This window comes from Dipteris shenzhenensis, chromosome 28 (assembly GCF_047967505.1).
Source record: "Dipteris shenzhenensis isolate YYH24624 ecotype China chromosome 28, Dip_SZ_1.0, whole genome shotgun sequence".
In the NCBI taxonomy this organism is placed as follows: domain Eukaryota; kingdom Viridiplantae; phylum Streptophyta; class Polypodiopsida; order Gleicheniales; family Dipteridaceae; genus Dipteris; species Dipteris shenzhenensis.
This window is the reverse complement of record NC_141623.1, coordinates 8214016-8220015: the sequence shown is the minus strand read 5'-3', so window position 1 is coordinate 8220015 and position 6000 is coordinate 8214016.

Below are 6000 nucleotides of genomic sequence, written 5' to 3'. Positions count from 1 at the left end.
CTATTAATTTTTGCTCAACCATGCCACCGGGCTGGACAACAACTAATGTATGTTCAACCACATTGGTTCAGGACAATCACATCACTGGAGATTGAGGTTAACCAGCCTACGGTTGCATGATGTTCCAACCACCAAGCTGGTTTAAGACAATCACATTTAGTCCAAGCCTAGTTTAAGAAAAGAAACAAGTAAACGATCCCAAAGCTCAATCACAAATGACCACCGGGCTAGTTTAAGCACCACTCACCTGCATTGTATCTAGCATGTGTATGATGTGCTACTCAAACACCTTTAGTCCCATCCGCTTCTTACAGATGTCCTTTCTATTTGGAGAAACTCTCATATTTTCATGCCAAAATGTCATCACTGTAGCAATGACTTCTACACTTAGGCTCTCTCCTTTTCTTGTGTTCTGTTGTTGAACCCACAGACTTCTCGAATTGGGATGATCGTGCATTGCTTCTGCTCTACGTTCAACTGCTAGAGCCACGTTGGTCCTTATGATTGACAACATCTTCAACATTATGCACCCAAGCCGTTTCTCCTTTATTTCAGGGGACACCAACATAGCTAATGTTGCCCTCTTTACAGGTAGTTGATCTAAGTTGTGCACCCTTTTCACTTTCTGTAGGCCATTTCTCAGGTTAGAGAGCATTGCCTCTTGGGCGTGCATCTCCCAAGGTGTTGGTAGGGTTGTTACTCTACAGACTTTAGGGTGCAGGCTAAAGCTTGTGAAGACTCAAGACTGGTAATCACCTAAATGGCCTGATGTTGCTGCCTCGAATGCTCCCACCAATCATGACACCACAACTCGTGTTCTTCGCTCTGATGGCAATGATCAAATGCATGCATCTACAACCACTTCTTGCTGCTGGTCTGCAAGGAGTCTTCTTTGTTCTCATTGTTTCTCCCTTCGCAGATGTTGCAAAAGTGTCTTCCGTTGCCGATTCGATACCATGCCAGCGCTTTCCTTGACCCACACTCTATTCCTTTTGCCTTGACCTGGCTTTTTGGCTTTCTTGTCTCACAACCTCTGTCTGCTTCTCTCGCAAGCCATGGCGAGCTGCATGTTGCCATTGATGCCATGGCCATGATCAGTCTAGAATAGACCCAAAGAAGCTAGCTGGTAAGGCAAGCAAAGAATAGAAGATAACTTACCTGAAAGAAGACAATCGCAAACCAAATTCTATGCAAGGTCATGTTGAGGTGCGTGTAGGTTGCAGGGCGTTTGTAGGGCATGAGCAAGTTGCACGTACTTAGATCTTCCAAGATTTGATGGGCGAGAGGTGTGAAAATTCAAAATTCATGGGAATAGCAAAATTTCAGTCGTCGGTTTTTTCCCCTCCAACGATACACATCAACAGAATTGGATATCCCAAACAAGTGCAATGTGACCTAAAATGCTTCAAAACACAAATAGGCCAAAGGGCACGCTATCGGATTTGATGCTGCGTATTATTAAATGCAATGACCTTTGGCATGCTTATGAGCCATATAACAAGCAAGTGCATGGAAAAAGAAACAATTCAAAATTGTAAATAGTGTTGGATTTATTAAAATATCTTTGCACATGCACAAATTGCACTTTTCCAACTTCTTCTATTTTAGGGTAAATCTAGATACGAATACCAACAACTATCAATGTTTTAAGACCACCTTGCACTAGTCCCAATAGTTTGGATTCCAAATTTTCAATCCGTTTTGGCTTTCAACAAATCAAAAGAAAGTTATGGAGCATGCCCTCAATGGGTATGCATCACTTTAGCACAACATTGGAGTCCCATTAACCAATGTATAATAATCTCATTTAGGTGTGTCCTTGGGTTGAGAAGAAGCTCACATAGTGTACTTTTGAATGATTACTTGGTTGCATGTATGCATAAAACAAAATTTTGATGTTTTTGAATAAATTGCTATATCCTATGGTCTTCAGGATGCATGCTTCACATGCAATATAGCACTTATAATGCTTTAGCAGTCTCGTTCCAAATCCCTATTCCATAATTTTTTGTTCTCACATTCAAGTTTGGAATGTGTACTACAACTTGAAGACAAAGTTTGCTAAATTCCGTTGAGCAATGCCTAAGTTATGGGTCATGCAAGATACCCATATACAAAAAAGTCCTTGAACCTCACCAAAAATGGCTACACCCAAGCAAACAATGACCTTGCTGCTATAGCTTTATTTTGGGTATTCCCAACCATAATGGTCTTTGTGTAGATAATAAAGTAAGGTTTTCTTGCTTAGCTTTTTCATAATCCTCTTTACATGACTAGCCTAGCCCAAGTTCAAAAATTTTAAGGTGAGAATCATCCATGTGTCCTGATTTTAATAGCCCAATAATTCCTTGTTCTTTTCAATAGCCCTATTGAAATTGGTTGTGCACCTCTCCTGAATCCCCTTCTTCACCTATAGTAGACCTTTTTCTAGGCTGCCTCATATAGGGTTGGCAAATGAGAGGGTGATCTACTGAATCTAACCAAAGAAGATTGTCAACCAAAGGACCTAGAAAAATAGGAGTCGTATGTGTAAATTGCAACAAAGTGGTTTCAAGAGGGGGTTCACCCCGATCACTAAGGAAGAAGCTCAAATGTTGGTGTCATTTTGGAGAGGAAGGGGTGGAGAGAATCTGATAGGAAGTTTTTTGGTCTATGTGAAGTCCCGATCAATCATGTAAGTCTGAGCTTGAGAAGCTTTATCGTGGTGCGCTTTATATTTTTTCCCCAGCTCGCATTGCGACAACCAGGGAGTTGTAGACCTTCATTGAGTATGAGTGAGATTTGCCTGCATGTGGTCATTCTACAAAGTTCTTGCAAGGTCAAGGCTTCTTCTTGGTTAGATGAATTTTTAAAACAATTAGAAATGAGATGGTGGGTTGATCCTTCTGGTTTAGTAGAGCTTCGATTGTAGTTATCCCATGATCACCGTCATTCAATGTTGATACCTTCCTATTTCATGAGTATCCTATTTGGGTGGAGTTCTCTAATCTCCCCCAATGGCTTAGTGATGTAGTGGAATGGATTGCATGTGCTTTGGGTCGAGTCTTGCTCATTCCCATGGAGGCTAGGTCTGTGTTTGGTCCGAAAGGTGCTTGGATCTTATGGGAAAAAGAAATGGAGGTGCTAGATTTCATAGAAAACAACCTTGTGGGAGATATTATTCAGTTTCAACCAGTTTGGTTTGGACCTTTTCCAGATGTTTGTTATCTTTGCAAACAAGCTGGCCACTTTGCAAGAGTTTGTTCTAAAAGAACAAGAAAGGAGATCAAGGCAAGCTTTTCTCACCGAGAGTAGCTGCCCTCTGATGGACAGGAGTTCGAGCAGCAGGAGAAATCTGACATGCAAGAGTAGAATGACTCACAAAAGGTCACACAGGAGATGCAAAGCTCAAATAAGTTCGATTTCAGTAAGGAGGAAGATGCGGGATGGAAAATTGTCAAGAGAAAGGGAAGGAGGGATGCATCTACTACTTAACACCCATCGATGCTACTAGAGAAGAGATAGGGTCTGGAGCACGAGATACTCCAAAGGCTTGGGGGGATTGAAGTGCAGAAGAAAACATGCAGATGGAAACTGAGGAGCACGTGGTGGTTCCTCCCACGATGGAGGAAACTAGAGAAGACTTGGAACGTATTGAATGCCTTCTATTACATTCAATGCAATCTGATGATGGGGAAGTTGGTCCCTCTGATTCTGGAGGTGCTAAAGCAGTTTGTCTAACAATTGCAATGCCAGGAGATTCTAATGAGGTTTTTCTAGAGGAAAATCAAAAGAAGAAGAGATCAAATGAAGGAGGTTCCAGAAAATCACTGCAAACAATCTCTACAAACTCTAAAAATCGACAACCAAAGTTGTACCAAAATGTATCAAAATGATATGGCTCCTCAGCTTAGCACCAATAAGGAAAACCACTTCCATTTTTTTAGTTATTATTACAAGTCTCTTGCAGAGTGATACCTTAGGGGAATCGGGTGTTGTGCATGTGTCTGATGACTCTGTGTCATTAGTTTCATGGAATGGGAGGGGATGTTGTGGTAAGCTGAAGCAGAGTGGATGTTTGAAAGTTATGAAGAGTCTGAGGCCGTTTATGATTTTTCTCCAAGAGTACAAATGTGTTGAATCTAAGTACATTTGGTTCTCCTTAAGGGCTTTGGGATTTCAAGTGTTTGCCAATGCTCCTACACTAGGAAAGGGAGGCACTACAATTGCAATAGGGAGTCACTTGAAGTGTAAAGAGATCTTTTGGGAGGAAGATTGTCAGTTCTTGGTGGTAGAAGATGAGTATAGGAGCTTTGTGTTTAGAAGATGAGTATAGGAGGTTTGTGTTTAGAGTTTTGTGTTTATATGGTCCCAAAGGCTCCAAAGAGAGGAGTGACTATTCGGAGAAGATTATTTTTTGAGCAAATAGATAAGGTGATATATGGTCAAGGGAATGAGATCACTCTAGATTCTAGAAAAGTGCCAAAACATTTAAGAAAGCATTGTCTGCTATTGTGGGTATGCCTAGCATTGTAGATGAGGATTAGTTGTCAAAAGTGTACAGGGTGTTAGACACAGTGACTAATAGAGTCTCTGATGTACAGAAACAAGATTTAGATCGGCCTTTTTCTATTAAGGAGTTAAGGATGGCTTTGGAAAGTATGGACAAATCCCCGAGGCCAGATGGTTTAACAAAAGATTTCTACATGGAGTTTTGGGATCTTTTAAAGGAGGATTCGGTGCTAATGGCTATTGTTGCCTGCAAGAAAGGCTCTTTGTCAGTGATGTAAATGCAGGTTTAGTCAAATTATCTCCCAAAAGATAGATTAAGGTGAGGGTGAATGATTGGAGACCTTTCCCAATGTCGAATACGTCCTACAAACTGTTGTTGGCAAAAGTATTATCATTGAGAGTTCGAGATATCTACATGATTGTGGTGAATAAGTAGCAGTCTACTGATTTTTGAGAATATTTTTAAGGTGTTAGTAGGGTTAGATATGCCTATGAGTCTGGTCAGCAATGCTTGATGTTTGAGCTTGACTTAGCCTATAGCCTATGATATGATTAGGTGAGATTTCATTATGAGGTTGTTAAATAGATTGGGGTTTGCACATGGTTTGTGAACTTGGTCAGGATGCTTTTTGGGAATGCCTCTGCAATTTAAGGCTTGAATGGAGGTGCCATGGGATGTTTTGATCTGAAGAGGTCAGTAAGACAAGGATGCCCCCTGGCACCCTTGTTATTTGTGCTTTCTATGGTTCCCTTGATGGCGCTAATGAGAAATGGTGTAGAGCACGGTGCAATTGCTAGACTTCATCATCCTAATGGGGATTAGTTGTGTATGCAATTATTTGCAGATGACATGCTTGCCTTTTGTCACAAAAATCAGCGCAGGTGGGAAATTTATTTGAAATATGAAAGTCCTTCTGCAAGGTGTTGGGCTCCTTTGGTAATTGGCCAAAGAATTGTGGTTTGACGATTGATACTAGCCCAAAGCCAGAGTGGGAGTTGGATTTTCCTATTAAATGGATTGAGAGAGGGTCTATAATTAGGTATCTGGGAGCACCAATTGGTTTGGGCATTACCGTGAAACAAAGATATGAGTGGTTCTTTTGTAGAATAAAAGAAAACTACAAAACGCAAAACTAGGAGGATGGGATGAGCTTGAGTTGGGGTGGAATGCCAGATGCATTATTGTTTAACATGTGCTAGTAGAAGCTATAGTTTATGTGGCTTCAATTCAGCAGTTTTGTAAATCACATTGGGGGGAATTGGAGAAAATGCTGAGGAGGTTTATATGGGAAAAAGAAGTGGGGAAAAGAAAGTTATATTGCATCTCTTGGGAGTTGATGAAGGCTCCAAAAGCCAAGGGAGGTCTGAGGATGCCTGATGTTTTGGCTGCAAAACAATGCCCTTTTAAGTAAATGGCTACCCAAAATTTTGGGTGATAATGCACCTTGGTGTCAGTGTATAAGATGGTTCATGGAGAAGGCCAGAGGGGGGAAGATCAGTACTTAGAAC